Raw genomic sequence first — 27,452 nt, 5'->3', positions numbered from 1 at the left:
TCACTCAGTCATGTGAGACTCTTTGTGACCCTCATGGACCATGGCCCGCCAGGATCCTCTGTCCCTGGGATTTCCCAGGCAAGAATACTGGAATTAGTAGCCATTCTCTTCACCAGAAGATCTTCCTGACCTAGGGATCGAACCTGCATCTCCTGCATTGCAGGCGATTCTTTACCTGCTGAGCCATCAGGGCCTGGTGGTACTAATGCTCTCACTAATGCTCTATTCTTCAGGACTCTGGAAAATGGCAGCCCTGTTTCACTTTTCCTGCTCCAAAAGCCCCCAGGAGTCTTCTCCAGGGGGATCTTCCTCACCAGCTGTGGCTTCTCCTGTGGAGCTGATTGAGCTGGGCCTGCCACAGGCTTGGCATTTGGCAGCAGGTCCAGGTGTCCCTGGGAGAAGGCAATGGCACCCCACTCCAGTACTCTTGCCTGGAAAATCCCATGGACTGGGGAGCCTGGTGGGCTGCCGTCTATGGGGCCGCACAGAGTCAGCCACGACTGAAGTGACTTAGCAGCAGCAGCAGCAGCCAGGTGTCCCTGAGGTGAGGCCATGCCCACCCTTAAACCAGACTTGCCCCTTGGCCAGGCACGGAACAGGGAGCAGAGACTACAGTTGTATGCAAGCTGGATGCTGGCTTGGCCCTCAGTGATCACAAACAGTACTCAACTGGGCAAGAAATAACAATATTTACATATTTATTTAACCACTATGGATTGAGTAAAATTTTGTGCCAAGTCCTATGCTCAGTGTTAGAGAGGTGCTGGTGATATAAAAGCAGACAGCATCCCTGATGATCAGGTGCTTACAACCTAGTGAAGGGGATTGCTTAATTGCAACCATATACTTCCTGTTTTAATTACTTGCTAGGTGTGTAGGTGATGGGAAGAAAAGAACCAGGTTGCCAGGAGAGTAGATAATGAAGCCTTGGCTGGGCTTGGAGGATCATGGAGGCAGTAACATTTGGTCTGAGCTCTAAAGGATGTGGCAACCCACTCCAGTATTCTTGCCATGGGAATCCCAGTCCCTGGGGTCGCAGAAAGAGACACACATGACTTAGCGACTAAACAACAACTAAAGGATGTGCAGTTTTCTAGGCAGAGGCTGCAGGAGGCAAAGTGGTAGGTGGGAGAAAGACTTACAGGCAGAGGAAACTTTAAGGAAGACCCCAAGAAAGGAAAGCCCGTGACAAGTTGAGGGAGTTGAGAGATTGCTAGTTAGGCTGGGGGTAATCAGGAAAAGGAAGAATGGTACAGGATGAGGTGATGAGGTCAGTGGGCCCATGTCACTCAAGGTCTTTGGTCTGGGATCAGGAGACTTGCTTTTAAAAAGGCCAGTGGGGAACAGTCGATGGATTTTAAGCCAGAGAGTGACATGACCTGACTTAGGTTTTTGAAAGATCTGGCTGCTGTGTAGAGAATGGATTGTGGGGAGGCAGACCAGAGTGAGGGCACAGAGACCTGTGTGGATGCTATTGTCCAGGAAGAGGTGATAGCCACTCAGAGGAGGAGAGCGGGAAGAGGGGATGCATGCAGTGGGTTGATCTGAGAGAGATGTCAGAGTTCTAACTGAAAAGCCTTGCTGATGAATTGAATGCTGAGTGTGAGGGAGCAGAAGGGGTCAGGAGTGACTCCTTCTCAGGCTGGCACCCTTGGTGGATGCTGGGAGCTATTCACGGGGATGGGAAACCCCGGGGGAAGCGATGGTGTGGAGTGGGCTGGAAGGACGGGGAGTTTCTTTTGAGACGAGTTGAACTGAGATGCCTGGGAAGCAGGGCAGTGGACAGCTGCATATATAGATCAGGAGCTTAGAGGAAAGGAGCTGGAAACCTAAATACTGTCACCTCGATATAGAGGCAGGAACTGAAGGTGAGGCATGAATGAGCTTCTCAGCGGGGCACTGAATGTGAGCACAGAGGACAGAAGACATAACTCTGATCACTTTCATCAGATTAACGTCAGGGAGAGGACAGACTGAGAAGGCTAAGAAGAACAAGGCAGGCTGGGAGCTAGGAAAGCGAGGGTGTCAAGGAGGGAGTCATCATGGAACAAGATAGAAAGCCCAGAAATACACCAGCGCACCTATGGGTACCTTATTTTTGACAAAGGAGGCAAGCATATACAATGGGGCAAAGACAGCCTCTTCAATAAATGGCGCTGGGAAAACTGGACACTACATGTAAAAGGATGAAATTATGACACTTCCTAACACCATACACAAAGATAAACTCAAAATGGATTAAAGACCTAAATGTAGGACCAGAAACTATAAAACTCTTAGAGGAAAACACAGGCAGAACACTCGATGACATAAATCAAAGCAAGATCCTCTATGACCCACTTCCTAGAGTAATGGAAATAAAAACAAAAGTAAACAAGTGGGACCTGATTAAACTTAAAAGCTTTTGCACAGCAAAGGAAACTACAAACAAGGTGAAAAGACAACCCACAGAATGGGAGAAAACAATAACAAATGAGACAACTGACAAAGGATTAATTTCCAAAATATACAAGCAGCTCATACAACTTAATACCATAAAAACAAACAACCCAATCAAAAAGGAGGAAAAAGACCTAAACAGACATTTCTCCAAAGAAGACATACAGGTGGCTAACAAACACATGAAAAGATGCTCAACATCGCTCATCATTAGAGAAATGCAAATCAAAACTACAATGAGATATCAGCTCACACCAGTCAGAATGGCCATCATCAAAAAGTCTACCAACAGTAAATGCTGGAGAGGGTGTGGAGAAAAGGGAATCCTCTTGCACTGTTGGTGGGAATGTAAATTGATACAGCCATTATGGAAGATGATGTGGAGATTCCTTAAAAACCTAGGAATAAAACCACCACATGACCCAGCAATCCCACTCCTAGGCATATACCCTGAGGAAACCAAAATTGAAAAAGACACATGTACCCCAATGCTCATTGCAGCACTATTTACAATAGCTAGAACATGGAAGCAACCTAGATGTCCATCAACAGATGAATGGGTAAAGAAGCTGTGGTACATATACACAATGGAATATTACTCAGACATAAAAAGGAATGTATTTGAGTCAGTTCTAATGAGGTGGATGAACCTGGAGCCTATTATACAGAATAAAGTAAGTCAGAAAGAGAATAATAAATATTGTATACTAATACATATAAATTAAATAAGCAGGGTGACAATATACAACCTTGACATACTCTTTTTCCTATTTGGAATCAGTCTGTTGTTCCATGTCCAGTTCTAACTATTGCTTCCTGACCTGCATACAGGTTTCTCAAGAGGCAGGTCAGATGGTCTGGTATTCCCATCTCTTTAAGAATTTTCCACAGTTTATTGTGATCCACACAGTCAAAGGTTTTGGCAGAGTCAATAAAACAGAAATAGATGTTTTTCTGGAACTCTCTTGCTTTTTCGATGATCCAGCGGATGTTGGCAATTTGATCTCTGGTTCTTCTGCCTTTTCTAAAACCAGCTTGAACATCTGGAAGTTCACGGTTCACGTATTGCTGAAGCCTGGCTTGGAGAATTTTGAGCATTACTTTACTAGCGTGTGAGATGAGTGCAATTGTGCAGTAGTTTGAACATTCTTTGGCATTGCCCTTCTTTGGGATTGGAATGAAAACTGACCTTTTCCAGGCCTGTGGCCACTGTTGAGTTTTCAAGATTTGCTGGCATATTGAGTACAGCACTTTCACAGCATCATCTTTCAGGGTTTGAAATAGCTCAACTGGAATTCCATCACCTACACTAGCTTTGTTCATAGTGATGCTTTCTAAGGCCCATTTGACTTCACATTCCAGGATGTCTGGCTCTAGGTGAGTGATCACACTATCATGATTATCTGGGTGGTGAAGATCTTTTTTGTACAATTCTTCTGTGTATTCTTGCCACCTCTTCTTAATATCTTCTGCTTCTGTTAAGTCCATACCATTTCTGTCCTTTATCGAGCCCATCTTTGCATGGAACGCTGGGCTGGAAGAAACACAAGCTGGAATCAAGATTGCCAGGAGAAATATCAATAACCTCAGATATGCAGATGACACCACCCTTATGGCAGAAAGCGAAGAACTAAAGAGCCTCTTGATGAAAGTGAAAGAGGAGAGTGAAAAAGTTGGCTTAAAGCTCAACATTCAGAAAACTAAGATCATGGCATCCGGTCCCATCACTTCATGGGAAATAGATGGGGAAAAAGTGGAAACAGTGGCTGACTTTATTTTGGGGGGCTCCAAAACTGCAGATGGTGATTGCAGCCATGAAATTAAAAGATGCTTACTCCTTGGAAGGAAGGTTATGACCAACCTAGATAGCATCTTTAAAAGCAGAGACATTACTTTGCCAACAAAGGTCCGTCTAGTCAAGGCTATGGTTTTTCCAGTAGTCATGTATGGATGTGAGAGTTGGAAGGTGAAGAAAGCTGAGCGCCGAAGAATTGATGCTTTTGAACTGTGGTGTTGGAGAAGACTCTTGAGAGTCCCTTGGACTGCAAGGAGATCCATCCAGTCCATCCTAAAGGAGATCAGTCCTGGGTGTTCATTGGAAGGACTGATGTTGAAGCTGAAACTCCAATACTTTGGCCACCTCATGCGAAGAGTTGACTCATTGGAAAAGACCCTAATGCTGGGAAGGGTTGGGGGCAGGAGGAGAAGGGGACGACAGAGGATGAGATGGTTGGATGGCATCACCGACTCGATGGACATGGGTTTGGGTGGACTCCGGGAGTTGGTGATGGACATGGAGACCTGATGTGCTGTGATTCGTGGGGTCGCAAAGAGTCGGACACGACTGAGTGACTGAACTGAACTGAAGTGATACTAATACATATATATATATGGAATCTAGAAAGATGGTACCAATGAATTTATTTGCAAGGCAGCAATGGAGAAACAGACATAAAGAACAGACTTATGGACACAGGGATAGGAGATGAGAGGGTGAGCTGTATGGAGAGAGCAACATGGAAACTTACATTACCATATGTGAAACAGATAGCCAATGGCAATTTGCATTATGTCTCAGGGAACTCAAACACAGGCTCTGTATCAACCTAGAGGGGTGAGATGGGGAGGGAGATGGGAGGGAGTTTCAAGAGGGACGGGACATATGGCTGATTCATGTTGATGTTTGACAGAAAGCAACAAAATTTCGTAAAGCAATTATCCTTCAAATAAAAAATAAATAAATTTTTAAAAAGGGGGAGTCATCAACAGTAGCTCTGGGGCAGATCCCCTGTAAGATATGGACGGGAAAATGTCCATTAGATTTAGGAAACTAGAGGTGATTTGGGAGAATGAAGAATCAGCTCTGCTCCCCCTTGAGCTGTCTGTATGAAATGACCATAGTTAAGTTGCAGAATTCAACCTCAAATTCTTCTCACGTCCCCTTGCCCCTTTCGCAGACCCACCCACGTGTTGAGAACTCCAGTGGCTGAGCGGAACCTTCCTGAGTACAGTTCATCTGGTCCTTCAGGCCTCAGGGTAACTCCCAACTGCTTGCTTTTCCAGGCATCATTTTTCTAACCACCACTTATCGCTAATGTGGTCTTCATGCTGGCTTCATGTTGTTTGCCTTTTATTGAAGGCTAATAGTTAGGCATTAGCTACAATTTATTCCTACAATTACTTTTCAAGGGCTCAGAAATGATAGCCGTTTTCAATCCTACACTATCAAATGTGTTTCTGACGCCATTATAATCATAGAATTATATAAATAAGTGAACAAGCAAATTATCCAAAGCAAAATGTGATTAGACTCCAGGCAGCCCATCTTATTCTTTAATATTCCTGATACCCTCCTTTTTGGGTACCTCCCAGTCATCCCCCTCACCCCCATATGGATACACAAAAATGAAGCATCAGGCTGGATTACTAAAGTGGCAGACACAAATTGTCAGGTCCATCCTAGGTAGGAAATTTGATGATGCAGATGTCATTGAGAAATGAGCGGTTATTTCAAACCACAGAGACTCATAATTAAGTAAACCAAATGCAGGAGCACAATTCAATTTGTTTCCAAATTAGTTGTTATTTTCTTATACAGGAAAGCAAAGCATAAGTGAGGGTGGATTTATATTTCATAGTACACAAATTCATCCATTAATATCTCCTTTGAGGATTCTCTTCAAGTTTAGTTGCAAAGATGTCATTAGTGACTACTTAACATCTGGACAAAATGGCTTCCTCTTACTCTCTACTTGTGTTTGAATTTATTAGGAACGTAACTGAAAATTACCTACCCAGTTTGGCATCTCAAAAATACCATATAGTTTACAAGTAAGGAAGATAAGACCAAACGTGATGAGTCTAGAGACTCCTTCAGGGAATTGTGCCTGATGTTCTGGGCTCCAGGACCTACTCAGGAACTTGGGGAAAATACCCTCTCAGTCAGCAAGGCACTTCCTCTGAAGAACTCATTAGCTCAATTCACAAATAACTTTAAAGACCAATTATAATTTGATGCCACACCCTTAGAACAATCTACTTGGTCTCCATTCCCTTTTCTGGGGCCTAATATGCCAGCAAATTTGGAAAACTCAGCAGTGACCACAGGACTGGAAAAGGTCAGTTTTCATTCCAGTCCCAAAGAAGGGCGATGCCAAAAAATATTCAAACTACCACACAGTTGCACTCATTTCACATGCTAGCAAGGTCATGCTCAAAATCCTTTAAGCTAGGCTTCAGCAGTATGTGAACCGAAAACTTCCAGATGTACAAAAGATTTAGAAAGGGCAGAGGAACCAGAGATCAAATTGCCAACATCTGTTGGATCATAGAGAAAGCAAAGGAATTCCAGAAAAAATCTACTTCTGCTTCACTGACTACACTAAAGCCATTGACTGTGTGGATCACAACACACTGTGGAAAATTCTTAAATAGATGGGAATACCAGACCACCTTACCTGCCTCCTGAGAAATCTGTATGAAGGTCAAGGAGCAACAGTTAGAACTGGACATGGAACAACAGACTGGTTCAAAATTGGGAAAGGAGTATGTGAAGGCTGTAATAGTGTCACCCTGCTTATTTAACTTATATGCAGGGTGCTGTGCTGTGCTTTGTCGCTCAGTGGTGTCTGACTCTTTGCGACCCCATGGACTGTAGCCTGCCAGGTTCCTCTGTCCATGGGATTGGCCCCCCTCCAAGGGATCTTCCCAACCCAGGGATCAAACCCAGGTCATGCAAAATGCCAGGCTGGATGAAGCTCAATGTGGAATCAAGATTTCCCAGAGAAATATCAATAACCTCAGATATGCAGATGATACCACCCTAAGGGCAGAAATTGAAGAGGAACTAAAAAGCCTCTTGATGAAGGTGAAAGAATAGAGTGAAAAAGCTGGCATAAAACTCAACATTCAGAAAACTAAGATCATGGCATCTGGTCCCATCACTTTATGGCAAATAGATGGGGAAACAATGGAAACAGTGACAGACTTTATTTTCTTGGGCCCCCAAATCACTGCAGATGGTGACTGCAGCCATGAAATTAAAAGACGCTTGCTCCTTGAGAGAAAAGCTATGACAAACCTATTGCTGTTCTGTGCTGTACTTAGTTGCTCCATCATGTCTGACTCCTTGTGATCCCATGTACTGTAGCCTACCAGGCTCCTCTTTCTATGGGGATTCTCCAGGCAAGAATACTGGAGTGGGTGGCCATGCTCTCCTCCAGGGGATCTTCCCAACCCAGGGATTGAACCCAGGTCCTCCATGTTGCACGTGGATTCTTTACCATCTGAGCCACCAAGGAAGCCCAAGATTGCTGGAATGGGTAGCCTATCCCTTCTCCAGGGTATCTTCCTGATCCAGGAATTGAACCGGGGCCTCCTGCATTGCAGGTGGATTCTTTACCAGCTGAGCTACCAGGGAAGCCCTGACAAATCTAGACAGCATATTAAAAAGCAGAGACATCACTTTGCTGACAAAGGTCTGTATAGTCGAAGCTATGGTTTTTCCAGTAGTCATGTATGGATGTCAGAGTTGGACCATAAAGAAGGCTGAATGCCAAAGAATTGACGCTTTCGAACTGTGGTGCTGTAGAAGACACTTGATAGTTTCTTGGACAGCAAGGAAATCAAACCAGTCAATCTCAGAGCAAATCAATCCTGAATATTCATTGGAAGGAGTGATGCTGAAGGTGAAGCTCTAATACTTTGGCCACCTGATGCAAAGAACTGACTCACTGGAAAAGACTGATGCTGGGAAAGATTGAAGGCAGGAGAAGAGGGCAACAGAGGACAAGATGGTTGAATGGCATCACCGACTCAATGGACATGAATTTGAGCAAGCTCCAGGAAATGGTGAAGGACAGGGAAGCCTGGCGTGCTGCAGTCCATGGGGTCGCAAAGAGTCAGACACAACTGAGCAACTGAACAACAATAACTAGCCAGCTAGAGTGATCAGTGCTATAGCCCAAACCTACTGTCCTTCCAATCTCATTTCAAAATTACTCCTTTATTTTTCAGAGGCCTTTACCCTCAATATCAGGCATCTGGTCCACATGCCTGGTTTCTGCCTCAGCTATCCTGAGGGAACCACAGGATAAATTAGTTGGCAAGTGAGCCAGCTAAGAAACAAAAGAGGCGTCAACACCCATCAGACATTTGAAGTTGAAAAAACAAAAAGCAAAGCTTTCGGACTTCAAAAGATTCTTTTTTAAAAGATTTTGGTGCCCTAACTCCAGCCTGAGAAAGAGAAAAGTCTTTGTGCCACTACTTGTAATGCACAGACCACTTACTTCCTTTTTCAAAGGAAAAACAAAAACGAAAGCAAAACCAAAGATCTCAGTGTCATTGTCCTGATCCTTGACATCTGCCTTCCCTTTTATTTCATGATCTGCTTGATTTTTGTCCTTGTTAGTTTTGAAAATCTCCTGCAAAGTCTCCCAAGCTTGATGTGACAAGGTGAAACGGCTCTAAAATACAGTCAGTATTTGGCAAGACTCATTAATAATAAAGAGAAACAATGGGATAGGAATTTCTAGGTGGGCTGTGTTCTCAAATGAATAGCTGATAAATAAATACAATATTTGTGATTTGGGGCATTACTAGTACATCCTCTTTAAGAAAATCCTAAACACAAAACTCGGAAACAATGAGGATAGATTGGAGGGAGCTTATTTGCATGACAAAAGATCTCTTTAGCTGACGAAAGGATTCACCATTCTCTTTTTTAGTGAGAGCGCATTTGTATAAGATTCCTGTTTACAAAAATAAAAACATCAATTTGTATCAGAGTTACAGGAACTCTCCAATGGGTAATATGAGAGCCACCCTATACTAGATGATTTATTTCGGGTCATCTGGGATGGAAGGTCACACTTGGGACTGTGCTGGCTGACTCTGCTAGGACTCCCAAATCCACTGGGTAACTATGGGTTCATTTTCCCCAGATGCTCCACTCTTCTGTTCTGTTTTCTTAATGCACATGTGTGGAAGAGTGTCCTCAGAAAGCAATCTTTGGGGACATTCAACTCACATATCAAGGAATCACAACCCTCCTGCTCTCCTATTTCCCTGACATCTGACCTCCCCCCCCCCAAATCAGGATGGATGAGTTGGGGGTGGTCAGGACTCCCAGAGCCACTGGACTTGACCTGAACTCTGATCTGTGGATATCCCTCTGGATCTGAGGCCTGGATGAAGCTGCGTGAAGTCTCCATTTATAACAAAAAACAACTTTGTTGATGATTAGATTAAAATGGCTCCAAAGTTCTGTCATGGTACAAGCCTTAGTTCGTGTCTGGAAGCTCTGCCAAACAAGGCAGTTTGTTAGTTTCAGCAGTTATGGAAGAAAGCTTTAAAATGTAGTTTAATGATGTTCCATCTCTTCACACTTGATAGTTTCCAGACAAAGAAGCAGATAACATAAAAAGAGGATCGTGCTCTTCTTATCCGAAGAGGAAATCAGTGAGCAACTTTTACCATTAAGGGGCCCAATCCTACTGTGATGGGGCAGCTTCTTCTATTTTAACTGGGAGAAGAAACAAAGTAAACATCACATAAAGCAGGACTCAGTCCCCCTAATCTGGAGATGAGCCACAAAGGTAGCTGGAAGCAGATGAGCATATGATTAGAAAGAGCTTGTGAGGCTTGGCAGCTCAGAAGACTTGAATGTGAATCCTGCCATCTATTCTCTGTGGAACCTGACCAAGTGATTCCATCTCTTTAATGAGATGATTCTTCATCTCGGAAATTGGGAGGATACCATCAACCTTACAGGGGTGTTGTAAGTGTTAAATGAGATAGTGTATGTAAAGGGCTTGAAGAGTATGGAGCCTGACACAAAGTGTCCATAAATGTGGAATTAATGCCCATTTATGAATATCAAAACTAAGGCTGTCCCTTTAATTCACTCTAAAGCTTAAGCAGGATCAAGAGGATACTGATAGTTGTCAAGTAAAGAAAAAACCTGAATCTATTGCTATCTAGCATGGGGTAAGAGAACCATCTCATGAAAAGATATGTGGAGAGATGAAGACTCTGAATAATGTCCTGAAATTCAAGGTCTGAACTGGATAATGGCAGTCCCCAAATTAAAATTGACCATACTTTTTATCTACGGTCCACAAGAATGATCAGAAAATATAATCAGAACTTTTCGTAGTACTTTGGTGAAAATTAAAGACATGTCAGAGGAAAGAAAAAGAAAATACTGATGGCTGTGACAGAAAACCGCATACATCATTAGGCTGTTGATGCAAATCCTAGGCCCAGAAATATTTGATTCTCAGATTTCATTTAGAGTTAACAGGGGTGGTCTCATCTAAGTCTGTGAGCAAAAACAGAACTTGATTAAATGTGAAAGATGACCATGAAGGAATTTTAAGATTGTCAACTCTGCTTTGCCACAGTTAAGCCTAGAACTCTGGGTCATATACCAGGGCACAGGGTGACAGTATGACTTCTTTGCACACAACTTACCTGAAAGGAAAAATAGTGCCAGTGCAGAACCTGCTGGGCTTCTGACCTCACAAATGTGGACACACAATGACAATCCCTTCTAATCACTTTTTAAAAACTGTTTATTTTTATTTAAATATTTCAAAAAATACTTATATATTTATTATATATTTGGCTGCATCACGTGTTAGTTGCAGTATGTGGGATCTAGCTCCCTGACCAGGGATTGATCCTGGCCCCCTGCATTGGAAGCATGGAGTCTTAGCCACTGGACTACCAGGGAAGTCCTCTGAATCATTTTCAATGAATGAACTCAGTACTTCAGAAAAATGGAGAAGATTCAAATGTCTTTCCTTTCAAGCCTGTGGCTCCCAATCAGAGAGGTCTTTAGGGACAAAGTAGCCTCCTTCTGAGGATCTCCTTCTGATAGCATGAGGCCTCTTGGCACTTCTTTTTGTTGCCTTGGATTAGTTCAATGAGAAACATGGCTAAATAGAGAGTGACATCAACAGGTGTCCTACCAATAACCCAAAGCAAAACAAAGCATGAAACTTGCTTTGGCTTAATGAATCTCATTCTCTTCATCTACTTTGGTATGGGAGGAAAGAATTAGCTGATCCCTCTTATTTAAGCTGTATCAGTAACCCTTTGCCCTGACTGCCAGTTGAGTTTTCCCTGTCTCAGGATAAAAGATGTTTTCCTATGACATCCTCTTGAGAAATCAAAGCAGCCTTTATCTGCCCTTATTTGCATGTGAGAGGATCCTAAGCCTGGTGCTCCAGAAGCTTACTGTGAGCTCCAAAGCACTCTTTACACCAAGACCTCATTCTGGCTACCCCAGGGCTCTTCAGGCCAACATGAAGAGCCGTCTTTGGGCTACACCAATTAACATAGGGAGCTTCCCTGGTGGCACAGTGGTAAAGAATCCACCTGCCAATGTAGGAGACATAAGAGACTCAGGTTCGATCCCGGGTCAGGAAGTCCCCCTAGAGGAGGAAATGGCAACCCATTCCAGTATTCTTGCCTGGAGAATACCATGGACAGAGGAGCCTGGTGGGCTACAGTCCATGGGGTCACAAAAGTCAGACACAACTGAGCAACTAAACAACAACAGCAAATTATCACAGGGGGTGTTTCTGACCTTTCACAGTTCAAGTTCACATTCCACCTTCCACAGGTACCATGCACGTATGCCTTCACAGAGTATTTCTTGAGCACCACAAGTGATAAATACTTACTTGATGGGTACATTTGGGTAGATTACTGGACAAGCTCAACTCAACGCAGTCCTCCTTTCTCTTGGGAGCATTCATACTCCTGGGAGTTGGTGTTCTCTGCTCCTCTGTGTGGGCAGCCTGCCCTGGTTCTGTGCTGCTTATATTGAAGTGGGCAAGTCTGTCTAATTTTTACAATTCATTTAACAGACACATTTCACTTGCTCATTAAACTCAGTCTTCTAGGATGGCCTCCATCAGCAAGGAAGTGATCTTTTAAAGCCCATATTTACTGTTTTGTGTATTTCTCAACTTGCTCAGAATCTAGATGATGAAATTGAAACTGGGACCCCCTTTGCTCCACTGCATAAGCACCAACCATGTGCCACTCAGACTAAGTCACAGGGCAGAACAGTATCATAAACATAGTTCTTGTCTCCATGGAGCTTATATGTCTAAGCCTCCCAGGGAACACTTCTGGTGTGAACTGCCTTTCTGCCACCATCACTTATGTAGCATGCTATCTTCGTGGAACAGGCGATTGGGGCAGTCCTCCAGCAGAGGACGTCAGGGGCATAGCCAGGACGATGTTCTGTCCTGCTTCCCTGCTCATGCCTTGTCCTGAGATATCTTTGCTCAGAGTTGTGTTCCTAAGGGATATGATTGTTGCTGAAACAGAGAAGGAATCCTACCTATTATAATGTAAAAACTTGACACTTTTTTTTCATTTTTCAAATACAGTTCTCTTGTTTATAGATCACATCAATGCCCTGTAGCAGTCAAAGCTTCTGAAGGCACACTGTTTAGGATTCAACATTACTTCAAAGCCCAGGAAACTTTAAACCTGACCAAACAGCAGATATAATTTTCCAAATAAAACCAGAGAGTTTCCAAAAATATTCTATGTGGCGCATTGTGCTGAAAGTTTTGAAGTTGTTTCAATGTTTTTAGGTGTGCAAGTCCAGAACCACAACTTGAAACTAAATTCTATTACTACTGGGTAGATTGGCATTACCTCCAATAAATCCTTTCAATCAACATGCTTTGACTGGGTACCAGCGATGCGCCCAGAAGGGGTGATAACAGTCATCTCCTATTTGCCGAGCTCTGCCAGCTTTACGTATGAAAAGCCTATGAAATCTATGCCAAGTAGGATACCAGAAGCCCAATCTCCACCACAGGTAGGCTTAGTCTCAGTCCTGCTAGCTGGCACCTGCTCTCTGGTGTATCGGAGAGGAGATTGTGGCTCTCTATGCCAACTGAAATATAGCCTCCATGCCAAATCTCATTGTCTGTGCCCAACGACAGTTTATAATGACCATTCCAGCTCCCCACTGGTACTGGAACACTGCTCTGCCCCCACTAGGAACAGTTATCTCATGCTCAAGAGTTCATGTGATAACAGGCTTTCTAATTATCTCTTTCACACGCTATAAGGTTAGCCTGCCAAAGTCACAGTCACATGTCAGCCAAGGCTAATCTCAACAAGAGTCAGACCTAAGGATTCCAAAGGGGTGGGTAGAGAGAGCCAGGTGGGGAGGTAGGGATGACTGGTTTGGAGGAAGGGAAGGATACACGCTCTGCTTTAGCATCTTTCCCTTCTCATGAGCTGACTGATGTACAGGTTAACTGTGATGATTCTTTTCTAAACCATCGGTCTTCAAGACACATGGTCTGTCAGACTTTTGTACCACTTACGGTGTTAAAAACACTTAGAAGTTCTGACTCCAAAGATGAACAGGTCTTGTACATTTTAATTGTTTATGTCAGGGGTTAAAAACTCAAATGTCAGTATATAAATAAATTTGTAAATCCACATTTGCAGATTGAAAAAGAAACTCACATGTTTGCAAAGGTCACATATAAAACATACATGAGTGAAATGGACTCAGTGTAAGATAACAGGAGTGCTGGGGACATTTGGTAAACTGAAGTGTGACTACTCTATTTAAACACATACCAATTCAATGAAAACAAAACTATGGACAAATTAAGCAGGTCTGTGGGTTAGATTTGTCTTGGGATCCACCAGTTTGCCAAACTTGGCTTTACAGAGATCAAAGATCTCTGTATCACCCTTGAGACCTCAGGTTTTATAATCTCTACAGCTAACTTATTCTGGATAGAACTGTTCAGTATTGCACAATTGTGGAACCATGGAAGGAACACTGGTTTCACGAACAGAAGACCTGGGTTCTAGTTTAGATCCTATAAAATGTGCTTGTAAATAAAGTGATATTGGATAAATCCCTAGTCTTCTTTAGTCATCTGTAAAGTAGCCTAGGCCGGGCCGGGGGCTGGGGGCAGCGGCCGACAGGGGCTAGGCCGGGCCGGGGGCCGGGGGCCGGGGGCCAGGGGCGGCGGCCTACAGGGAAAACTAGCTAATCTGATCACACGGACCACAGCCCTGTCTATCTCAATGAAACTAAGCCATGCCGTGTGGGGCCACCCAAGACGGATGGGTCATGGTGGAGAGGTCTGACAGATTGTGGTCCGTTGAACCCCATGAACAGTATGAAAAGGCAAAAATATAGGACACTGAAAGATGAACTCCCCAGGTCAGTAGGTGCCCAATATGCTAATGGAGATCAGTGGAGAAATAACTCCAGAAAGAATGATGGGATGGAGCCAACACAAAAATGATACCCAACTGTGGATGTGACTGGTGACAGACGCAAAGTCCGATGCTGTAAAGAGCAATATTGCATAGGAACCTGGAATGTTAGGTCCATGAATCAAGGCAAATTGGAAGTGGTCAAACAGGAGATGGCAAGAGTGAATGTCGACATTCCAGGAATCAGCGAACTAAGATGGACTGGAATGGGTGAATTTAACTCAGATGACCATTATATCTACTACTGTGGGCAAGAATCCCTTAGAAGAAATGGAGTAGCCATCATGGTCAACAAAAGAGTCCGAAATGCAGTACTTGGATGCAATCTCAAAAACGATAGAATGATCTCTGTTCGTTTCCAAGGCAAACCATTCAATATCACGGTAATCCAAGTCTATGCCCCAACCAGTAATGCCGAAGAAGCTGAAGTTGAATGATTCTATGAAGACCTACAAGACCTTTTAGAACTAACACCCAAAAAAGATGTCCTTTTCATTATAGGGGACTGGAATGCAAAAGTAGGAAGTCAAGAAACACCTGGCGTAACAGGCAAGTTTGGTCTTGGAGTACAGAATGAAGCAGGACGAAGGCTAATAAGAGTTTTGCCACGAGAACGCACCGGTAATAGCAAACACCCTATTCCAACAACACAAGAGAAGACTCTACACGTGGACATCACCAGATGGTCAACACCAAAATCAGATTGATTATATTCTTTGCAGCCAAAGATGGAGAAGCTCTATACAGTCAGCAAAAACAAGACCGGGAGCAGATTGTGGCTCGGATCATGAACTGCTTATTGCCAAATTCAGACTTAAATTGAAGAAAGTAGGGAAAATCACTAGACCATTCAGGTATGACCTAGATCAAATCCCTTATGAGTATACTGTGGAAGTGACAAATAGATTTAAGGGTCTAGACCTGATAGACAGAATGCCTGATGAACTATGGACAGAGGTTCGTGACATTGTACAGGAGACAGGGATCAAGAAAATCCCCACGGAAAAGAAATGCAAAAAAGCAAAATGGCTGTCTGAGGAGGCCTTACAGATAGCTTGGAAGAGAAGAGAAGCGAAAAGCAAAGGAGAAAAGGAAAGATATTCCCATCTGAATGCAGAGTTCCAAAGAATAGCAAGGAGAGATAAGAAAGCCTTCCTCAGTGATCAGTGCAAACAAATAGAGGAAAACAACAGATTGGGAAAGACTAGAGATCTCTTCAAGAAAATTAGAGATACCAAAGGAACATTTCATGCAAAGATGGGCTCGATAAAGGACAGAAATGGTATGGACCTAACAGAAGCAGAAGATATTAAGAAGAGGTGGCAAGAATACACAGAAGAACTGTACAAAAAAGATCTTCACGACCCAGATAATCACGATGGTGTGATCACTCACCTAGAGCCAGACATCCTGGAATGGGAAGTCAAGTGGGCCTTAGAAAGCATCACTACGAACAAAGCTAGTGGAGGTGATGGAATTCCAGTTGAGCTATTTCAAATCCTTAAAGGTGGTGCTGTGAAAGTGCTGCACTCGATATGCCAGCAAATCTGGAAAACTCAGCAGTGGCCACAGGACTGGAAGAGGTCAGTCTTCGTTCCAATCCCAAAGAAAGGCAATGCCAAAGAATGCTCAAACTACTGCACAATTGCACTCATCTCACACGCTAGTAAAAGTAATGCTCAAAATTCTCCAAGCCAGGCTTCAGCAATACGTGAACCGTGAACTTCCAGATGTTCAAGCTGGTTTTAGAAAAGGCAGAGGAACCAGAGATCAAATTGCCAATATCTGCTGGATCACTGAAAAAGCAAGAGAGTTCCAGAAAAATATCTACCTCTGCTTTATTGACTATGCCAAAGCCTTTGACTGTGTGGATCACAATAAACTGTGGAAAATTCTGAAAGAGATGGGAATACCAGACCATCTGACCTGTCTCTTGAGAAACCTGTATGCATGTCAGGAAGCAACAGTTAGAACTGGACATGGAACAACAGACTGGTTCCAAACAGGAAAAGGAGTACGTCAAGGCTGTATATTGTCACCCTGCTTATTTAACTTATATGCGGGGTACATCATGAGAAACGCTGGGCTGGAAGAAACACAAGCTGGAATCAAGACTGCCAGGAGAAATATCAATAACCTCAGATATGCAGATGACACCACCCTTATGGCAGAGAGTGAAGAAGAACTAAAGAGCCTCTTGATGAAGGTGAAGGAGGAGAGTGAAAAAGTTGGCTTAAAGCTCAACGTTCAGAAAACTAAGATCATGGCATCTGGTCCCATCACTTCATGGGAAATAGATGGGGAAACAGTGTCAGACTTGATTTTTGGGGGCTCCAAAATCACTGCTGATGGTGATTGCAGCCATGAAATTAAAAGACACTTACTCCTTGGAAGGAAGGTTATGGCCAACCTAGATAGCATATTTAAAAGCACAGACATTACTTTGCCAACAAAAGTCCGTCTAGTCAAGGCTATGGTTTTTCCAGTGGTCATGTATGGATGTGAGAGTTGGACGGTGAAGAAAGCTGAGCGCCGCAGAACTGATGCTTTTGAACTGTGGTGTTGGAGAAGACTCTTGAGAGTCCCTTGGACTGCAAGGAGATCCAATCAATCCATCCTAAAAGAGATCAATCCTGGGTGTTCATTGGAAGGTCTGATGTTGAAGCTGAAACTCCAATACTTTGGGCACCTCATGCGAAGGGTTGACTCATTGGAAAAGACCCTAATGCTGGGTAGGATTGGGGGCGGGAGGAGATGGGGACGACAGAGGATGAGATGGTTGGATGGCATCACCGACTCGATGGACATGGGTTTGGGTGGACTCCGGGAGTTGGTGATGGACAGAGAGGCCTGGCGTGCTGTGATTCATGGGGTCGCAAAGAGTCGGACACGACTGAGCGACTGAACTGAACTGAACTGAACTGAAAGTTGCTTGCCTTAAACAGCCTTTAAGGTACCAGAACACCTTCATCTCTAAGATTGCTTCTTCCATTTCTAATCTTGCCCTCAGGGAATGAGGCTCTGGGAGACAGGAAGAGGAAGATATTAGACTACCACTGTTTACTTCTATGATGTGCAACTTAGATGTCCATGGTCAAGATTTGAAATAATACATTTTATTAAGGCTCATGACAAGCACTTAAATTCAGTGTGCATCCACGTGCACAAGTGGTTTGGGACAGGATATAGTGAGGGACGGCAAGGTGGCACCATTCCATTTTGATCTGTTTCCAATAATGCTGAGGTACAGGTCTGACTCATGAATAATTGTGAGCAGGGAAACAGGAAACAGATGCTGCCTAAGCATTTTTCATTCACCATGAGTTGATTATGCACTCGTTCACTCAACAAACATTAAACACCTCAGATTCTGGTAGTGCTGAGCTAAATGAACAAGATCTCTTTTCAAATTCACAGACAAACATTAAGAGGCATCTGGTTTCACTGAAAAATATACTGAACAACAAGGATGTTGGGGCTGAAGTATTTCCAAATAGTGTCCTCCTTTCAGGTATAAATCAGTTGTATTTAAACCAGTCCTAGTGACATAAGGTTCCCCTTGGGTGCTTCTGGGCCCGTCATGGTTAGGAAGTACTAGAGGTTAAATGAGTAAGACTTAAAGGATAGCTGTTCTGCTTTGACGTAATTTATGTACTGGGGTTCCTCACATTATTTCACTTGAAAAAATGATTTTATTAGTTGTGATAAGCTAAACAAAGCCCGCCCCCACCCTATGATGTCCACATCTCAGTCCCTGGAAGCTGTGAATGTTACCTGAATGGCCAAAGGGACTGGCAAATGTGTTTTTTTTAATTAATTAATTGATCTATTTGGCTGAGTTGAGTCTTAGTCACGGCATGCACGCATGTGGGATCTTTCGTTGCAGCAAGCCGGCTTCTCTCTCACAGGCTTAGTTACCCCTTGGCATGTGGAATCCTAGTTCCCTGGGCAGGGATCGAACTTGCATCCCACACATTGGAAAATGGATTTTTAACCAGGATGTGTTTTATTAATAAATAAGGGATCTTGAGATGAGCACTTAAGTAATCCTGGACTATCTTGGTAGGACTAATGTAATCACAAGGTCCTCAAAAGAAGGACTCAGGACTTCCCTGGTTGTCCAGTGGCTAACACTCTATGCTCCCAATGCAAGAGGCCCAGGTTCGATCCCTGGTCAGGGAACTAGATCCCACGTGCCACAGCTAAGATCTGGTGCAGACAAATAAATAAATAAATAAATAAATCCTTCTTTCTTCCTTAAAGAAGGAAGCAGGAGGGTCAAAGTGAGAAAGAGAGACAGTAATGTGACAATGGAAGTGGAAGTTCAAGTGATGCCGCCAGGGGACAAGGAATGTGGGCAGTCTCTGAAAGCTGGAACAAGCAAGAATGGATTCTCCCCCTAGAGCCTGCAGAAGCCCTGCTGACACCTGGATTTGATTCCACTGAGACTCATTTTATTCTCAACATCCAGAATTGTAAGATAATAGGTTTGTGTTGTTTTAAACCCCTACATTTGTGGTGATTTGTTACAGCAAATGTAAGTAACGAATATGCTAGTATAAAACATCATCAAGTTTTTAAAGCCATGCCTCCTTTAACCCAGAGGCAGAGAGACATTTTTCCAGGGCAGTGCCTCACCATGACTCTTTCTAGGGTCCCTCGAATCCTGGCACAGCAGTTAGAATTCTTGGTGTGAGCTACGCAAGTGCCCTAATTTTGAACTGGCTCCCCCAGCCCCCATCAGCCTCCTCAGGCCAGACGCTGACTTGTTTGTCTCTTGCTTTAGGGAGAGCGGAAGCCTCCAGTTTCCCCTCTGTAACAGCGCTGACCCAGTTCTGCAAGCCGTTGCTAGTTAACGATCTGAAAAGGATACCGGAAGGCTTATTGTTCGCCATCTTATTTTCCAACCTGGCTGGATTAACAGCTAATCAGAAGTTAATGCTCTGGGTAGGCACTTCTTCCAACTTAACAGTGAGCAAGTCAGCAAAATCCTTAATTGAGCACTTCATTGCCCGCCTCCACACCAACAGGGTTAACGATTATGAAGTAGGGAACTCAGTCATCATCATTTCCCATTGGGGATTTGGCTGTTCTTTTGGTTCCTGAATTTAAGATTAAACAGGAAATAAACAGTGCATGGTAAAAACTTGTTACATAGTTAGGTCAACAGAGTTTTTTTCTGTAATGCCTCTTCCCATTTGGAGCAGCAGGGCAGGGAACAGGAAGGCTTTGTGTGCTGGATATCAAGGGATGTGATCCTAATCCTGGTTCTGCTCCCAACTTGCTATGAGTTCAAGTCCCTCAGGTGACTTATCTGCAAAATTGGGATAGGGACCTTAACATCAAGGAATCTTTTCATCTTTGGCAATCTGAATCAATGGTTCCCAGATTTTTGAATTGCATGGACCAATGACACTTTCCATGAACATTTTGGAGACATACATAGAATTTACAAAGTTTGACTGCCAAGTAAAGGCATTTTTAAAAGGTATCACAATACTTTCAAACAAGAAAAGACATTTCATCACCAAAAAATCTTGGAAGGGTATCATCTCAAAATGGAGAACAGGTCATTACGTTGAATCCTTTTAGCTTTATGAAAAACTCACTATCTTGTCTATTTTTTTTTCTCATTTAGATACAGATATAAGAACATTGGGCTTCCAGGTGGCTCAGTGGTAAAAGAATCTGCCTGCCAATGCAGGAGAGGCAGGTTCAATCCCTGGGTCAGGAAGATCTCCTAGAAAAGGAAGTGGCAACTCGCCCCAGTATTCTTGCCTGGGAAATCCCACGGACAGAGGAGCCTGGCAGGCTATAGTTCATGGGGTTGCAGGTAGTTGGACAGGACTGAGCAACACACACATAAGAATCATTGTCCAGACTTCCCAGGCAGTCCAGTGGTTAGGACTCCATACTTCTACTGCAGGGGGCACAGGTTTGATCCCTGGTTGGGAAACTAAGATCTCACATGTCATGTGACCCAAGAAAGACAAGAAAGATTGTTAAATATTGGCAAAACTCATCAGATCCACTTTTGGGATTCAATGCTCTATGGCACCAAAACTTCCTTATTTGTCCCCTAAAGTCACCCTGGGTGGGTAATCTCTCCCGCCAGGCCTGCATACTGTTGCTCCAGTCAGAAACTCATCAAGGGGAATGCCATTGGCCTCTTTCTCCCCAGAAGGAAAAGAACATCTATGTCTAAAAGCTTCAGCAGAGAACAAGACAGAGAATAAAGTGGCAAAGGAAACTAGGTTTGATGATTTGGAAAAAATCAAACAAATCAAAGGGACACGTATGGTGCATTGTGCCTGTGCATGCGCATGCATGCATTCTGAAAGAAGAATCTAGGAAATTTGAAGTTTGGCCTCAGGCATCTGAAGCTGGGTCTCATTCATGTGACTCTGGTTCACAGAGAAAAATGCCAGACTCCAGATCTCTCTTCCCCTTAGGGAGGGTAGGCCTCTCTAAGCATCTCCGAAAATGCTACAGATAATCCCAACTCAGTAATGTTGGGGCTGCTTACTGATTCAAAGCCTGGATCAATGACCAGTGTTGCCACACTGTGTTGACTTTTTCCCTCATGGACTCGGAGAAGTTGGGTGACCCAAAGTCACAAGTTGGTCAGTGGGAAAGCTGAGATCCCATTAAGGACTGTCAAAATACAATGGGTGCACACTTTATTAAAAAAAATTAGGATACTATTACTTTATAATACTATCTAAGTTTCATGTGTACAACATTCTATTTCTACTTTTGTGTACACTACAGTATGCTCACCAACAAAAATTTAGTTTCCATCTGTCACCAGACAATGGATTCCTTTAATTCATTCATTTATTTTGCCCATCCCTCACTATCCCTTCCCCTCTGGTTACCACTACTCTGTTCTCTGTATCTACATGTTTGGTTTTGTTTGGCTTGGTTTGTTAATTTATTTTTGCTTGTTTGTTTCTATATTCCACAAATGAATGAAATCATATGATATTTTTTTTTCTCTGTCTGACTTATTTTACTTAGCATAATACCATCGAGGTCCATCCATATTGTCACATGTAATGCCTACATTTTTAACCACAGTTATATACTGCCTTCCAAATAGTCCAGTTTTACCATAGAATAGGCTATATGATAGTTTAGTTTCCTATTCATCAAGGCTTTTTTGATCCAAATAATAGAATGATTATGGTAAAATTGAAGTGAAGGGTAAATGGGAGTTCTTTGTAACTATTTCTGTAAGTGTGAAATTATTTCAAAATGAAAAATTACCCCAAAAAACTTGCCCAAACTGTCACTATTTATAGATGACATGATATTATATATGGAAAACCCTAAAGACTCCACAAAAAAAACTGTTAGAATAAATAAATTCAGAAAACTTGCAGGATACAAAAATCTACATACAACATCTGTTGTGTGTGTATACACTGATAACAAATTATCAGAAAGGGAAATTAAGAAAACAATCCCATTTATAATTGCATCAAAAAGAATAAAACACCTAGGAATAAATTCAAGGAGGTGAAAGAACCTGTACATCGAGGACTATAAGACATTAATGAAAGAAATTTTAGAAAACACAAATAAATGTGAAGATAATCCATGCTCAGGAACTGATAAAATTAATACTGTCAAAATGTTCATACAACCCATAATACAGATGCAATGCAATTCCTATCAAAATTCCAATGGCATTTTTCACAGAAATATAACAACAATTCTAAAGTTTGTATGGAACAACAAAAGACCCTGAAAAGCCATAGCAAAGAAACAAAACCCATTTCAGATAGGGTTGAGAACCCCATTGTACTCTTCCCAATCTAGTCCCCACTTTTCTCTTCTTGTAGTTAGGAATACAGTATTAAAGTTCCCACACCCATTTTAATCATCACCACACATATACATCCATAAACAATATATATATATATATTAGTGTATGTATTTTTCAACACTTAACAAATGAGGTTACAGTGTATCATGAGGCAATTCGGATTTTCCACTCAATATTATGTTTTCAAGATACTAAATGGATAGATAACTAGTGGAAAGTTGCTATGTAACACAAGGAGCTCAACTCGGTGCTCTGTGAAAACCTAGAGGGGTAGGATAGGGTGAAGACTGGCAGGAAGGTTCAAGAGTGAGGGGACATGTGTATACTTATTGGCTGATTCATGCTGATGTATAGGGGCTTTCCCGGTGGCTCGGGGGTAAAGAATCCGCCCACAATGCAGGAGAGATGGCAGGAGCCACAGGTTAGATCCCTAGGTTGGGACGATCCCCTGTAGAAGGGAATGGCAACTCACTCCAGTATTATTGCTTGGAGAATCCCATGGACACAGGAGCTTGGCAGGCTACAGTCCATGGGGTCACAAAGAGTCGGACACAACTTAGTCACCAAACAGCAGCAAAAGCATGTGGTTGTATGGCAGAAACCAATACAACACTGAAAAGCAATTATCCTCCAATGAAAGTAAGTAATAAAACATATATATATATATATATATATATATATATATATATATATATATATATATATATAAATTAAAGATACTAGATGGTGTGTCTGTGCAAATTTCTTTTTTTTAATTACAAAATCAAATGTATCAGTTTTTTCCTTTATCATTTGTGCTTTTTTGTTTTGTCTGGTTTTGTTTAAGAAAACTCCCTGTCCTATGGTCATGAAGATTTTCTTCTGGGTTTGGTTTCACATTATATATAACAGACATTTACTTTTATTTCCCCCAAATTATCCCCAATTCTACGAAGTTTATACTGAGGGATGCTTCCATCCCCCTGCTGATTGGATACCCCACCTCTGACATATATCCAGGGTCCATGCTCATCATCTGAATATACTTCTGGGCTCTCTATTCTGTTCCAGTGTTTTTGTCCCTCCCTGCACCAAGCATAGTGTCTTAATAACTGTAGCTTTAAAGGAAGTTTTGTTTTGTTTGTTTTTTGGCTGTGCCAAATAGATTGTGAGATCTTAGTTCCCTGACAAGGGATTGAACTCGGTCCTGGCAGCAAGGGGGCTTCCCTGGTAGCTCAGACAGTAAAGATTCTGCCTGCAGTGCAGGAGACTGGGGTTCAGTCCCTGGGTTGGGAAGATCCCCTGGAGAAGGGCATGGCTACTCACTCCAGTATTCTTGCCTGGTGAATCCCATGGACGGAGAAGCCCTGGCAGGCTATAGTCCATGGAGTCACAAAGACTCAGACACGACTGAACGACTAAGCCTGCATGCACGCCGGCAGTGAGAGCGTGGAGGCCCAACCACTAGACCACCAGAGAATACCCACGTAGCTTTATAACAGTCTTTATATCAGGTAGAGCAAGATACTGTACTTAGTTCTTCCAAAATCTTGTAGATATTTCTCTGATATTTTCCTATTCTCTGCAGCAGTTTGTAAAAGTGGGATTGGAAGATTTGGTAAATTTTTTTCTATAAAACTGCTTGAGCCTAGTGTTTTTTAAGATAGAGAAAACTCACTTCCATTAATTTTTATTGCATTATGGAGGTATGTTTTCTTTGAGTCACTTTTGACACATTTTCTAGGAAAATATTTATTTCTTTCAAGCTTTCAAGTTTATAGGCATAAAGTTGATTGCAGTTTTATCTTATGATCACTGAAATCTCTAATTCACCAGTACAACTGTCATAGTCCATTTTTTGTTCCTAAAATTATTTGTCTTTTCTTGACCATTGTTGTTATTTTCTCACTATATTCATCCCTATTTTCCTCAAAGAACCAATTTTTAAAATTTGTTGATCCTCTCTCTGATTTATTTCCTACCAAATTCATTAATTTCTGCTCCTTACAGTTTTCTTCTTTTTAAAATACTTTGTTTTTCTTTTTTTTTCTGGTTTCTTGAGTTGAACATTTAATTCATTTATTTTCAATTTGCTTTAATTTTTAAATTAAATATAGTTAAGTTTGTAAAATTACCTTTATCACTTCAGCAAGATAACACTAGATCTTTTATTTTAAATAATTTAAAACTGACAGAAAAGCTGCAAAAATAATAAAAGAATTCTCATGTACCACAATGCAAATTCCACAAAGGTTATCATGTATATATAAATGAGTGCACACATGCTGAGTTGTTTCAGTTGTTTCTGACTCTGTGCAACCCTATAGACTATAGCTCACCAGGCTCCTCTCTCCATGGGATTCTCCAGGCAAGAATACTGGAGTGGGTTGCCATGCCCTCCTCCAGGGGATCTTCCCGACCCAGGGATCATGTTGCCCTAAAGGTCCGGGAGCCAGAGACAAGAATGAAAATAGAACACGATATCTGGTGCAATGGGTCAGGGGACCTGCAGCCTCTATTGGACTGAGGTGTAGAGTCCATTCTGAGTCCAGTTTTTATTTCTAATTGCAGACTACAAAACTGTCTTTGATCTATCTTTCCTAAGAACTACATTGACATAGTCCAGATCTCCTTGTTTTTACCCCAGGCCATTCCCTTCTGGGATAGTCTTGGGAACAATCAGTAAGTGTTCATACCTCACGCTGACCCGGTGTTCCAAGGTCCATGTTTTCATGATCCCAGTCATACTCCCTTCTGGATCTGGCCTTGGGGTCTGTAGTAAGGCTATTATTCTAAGAAGAACATGAAAAATAATCATCAACACAGTTTCTTGATATATGCTGTTTTTCTAGGTGCTATTTCTATGAAATTTCTCAAGGCTGTGAAAGTACATTATTAGAAATTCCCACTACAGGATCGAACCCAGGTCTCCTGCATTTCCTGCATTGCAGGGGGGTTCTTTACCACTAATGCCAGCTGGGAAGCCCATCATACACACACACACACACACACACACACACAATTGTATATAATGGGTTGGCCAAAAAGTTTGGAAAACCCAAACGAACTTTTGGCCAACCCAATATTATATATTTTTCTAAACAGCTTTGTTTGAAAGAAAGTTGCTGACATAAAGTCTCTTTTTCCCTCATATTTTAGTGTGTATTTTCTAAAAACAAGGTCATTCTTTTACACAATTACAATAGAATTATCAAGTATCAGCAAATTCACACTGATACAGTATTATAATCTACAGATCTTATTTATATGTTACCAGTTGTCTAACTAATGTTCCTTATAGCAAAAGGATCTAATTTGGGATTAGGTATTGCATTTAGTTGTCACATTTCTTTGGTATCTAATCTAGAAGAGTAGCTGCGCATTTCTTTGTCTTTCATGATCTTGACAATTTTGAAGAGTACAGGCCATTTAATTTGGAGAATGTCTATCAATTTGGATTTGTTTGATCTTTCCTCATGAAAAAAATTCAGGTTATTTCTATAACTATGGCAGCGACGTCACACAAAAGATGTGTCCTTCTCAGTGCAACTTAGGAGACACATGATATCTATGTCCCATTACTGGTGATATCAATTCTGTTCACTTGGTTATAGTGGTGTCTTCCACGTTTCTCCTTACTATGTTCTTCTTTGTTATTAAGTGTCTTATAAAGGAAACTCTTTGAAAATATGTAAATGTGCCATTTCTCATCAAAATTGTAACCCACTACTTTTAGTATCTATTAATGATTATTGCCAAATGGTGATTTTCTGATTCCATCTATATTTATTAAAATTTCCTGTAAAGAAGGACTTTCACAAGTTCTCCATTTATTTATTTATATTGATATTTGTATGAATTTGTGGATTTACACCAGGGCCTAGGTGAGGAGAATAAGGCAGCTGGGGCACAAAATTTAAGGGGGCACTTATCCTCAGTGATGTGCAAACATCATCTTAAAAGCAACAGCCTAGAGCCTTTCCCTGGTTCCAACTCTGTGTCTATTCTCATCCCTTCCCATCTAGCAGTTTTACAGTCATCTCCACCTAGCCCCATGTCCCTATTCTAGAACTCAGTCTTACAGTCAGTCTGAAGTTTCTGTCCAGTGGTAATATTAGGGACTTGGCAGATCCTTTCACCGAACAAATGGGCCACTTGGCTAATACCTAGGTCCTGAGACTGTATCTGTGTCCTTCTAGTTCCCAAGGCCTGCATCTTGCAAGGGATGTGGTCTCAGGTAACATTTCACAGCTTCCTTTTATGAGAAAAGGTGAAGTGTTCTGTCCTCCATTTCCAGTTCTTGCTTTTAAACACTCAGTTAGTCCTGATCCCCCTTTATATATGAAGCACGTTAGCTGCCTCACCAAGCACCTAACCTCTTGGCCATCATTGCCTATTACTAGAGCATGAGCCCAGCAACACTCAGCCATGCTCACACCTGTACTTTGCTTTTCTGAATCTGATTCATGGAGATACCTGTCTTCTTTCCAAGGCCATGTGTCTTTTTCTTTATCTTTTCTATATATTATCCATCAATTCTACAGTCTACAGCAGAGGAATTACCAAAGTATGTGCCATTTCAAAGTATGTGTCATCTCTCTTATTTTTCATTGAGAGATATTTAACCTATGACTGTATAGACACTTTATAAGTGATCTATTATATTAATTATGTTTTTCAAACCTCCTGATGAAATTTGTATGCTCTCTCTTTATTTTATCTAGGTATTTGAAACCTAACTAATAATATATTCTGGTGTTAAACACAAGCTTTAGATTTCAAATAAGGAAGCTGGAGAATTAAATGCAAACAAGATAGGATGGCTTCATAAGAAGATTTGATTATCACTGTAAGATAAAAAATAAAATGAAGGAATTATTCCTATTAACTATTACAGATTGAGCTTTTTGCTTCTGTGTCATAT

At 42.0% G+C, this 27,452-nt stretch overlaps 1 protein-coding gene across 1 annotated transcript in view; it reads right to left on the bottom strand.

The window, feature by feature from the left end:
- The window catches only part of FGF13 (fibroblast growth factor 13), an 833,122-nt gene that overhangs the window by 604,521 nt on the left and 201,149 nt on the right, over positions 1 to 27,452 (bottom strand). The window contains exon 4 of the mRNA XM_081565116.1: positions 25,225 to 25,320. The gene's annotated coding sequence lies outside the window, so the exon portion shown is untranslated. The remainder of the gene's footprint in view (positions 1 to 25,224; positions 25,321 to 27,452) is intronic.

This window comes from Giraffa tippelskirchi, chromosome X (genome assembly GCF_054371585.1).
Source record: "Giraffa tippelskirchi isolate mGirTip1 chromosome X, T2T-mGirTip1v1.2.pri, whole genome shotgun sequence".
Taxonomy (NCBI): domain Eukaryota; kingdom Metazoa; phylum Chordata; class Mammalia; order Artiodactyla; family Giraffidae; genus Giraffa; species Giraffa tippelskirchi.
Note: the sequence above shows the minus strand (reverse complement) of the source record. Positions and strands in the feature narration are given on the sequence as shown.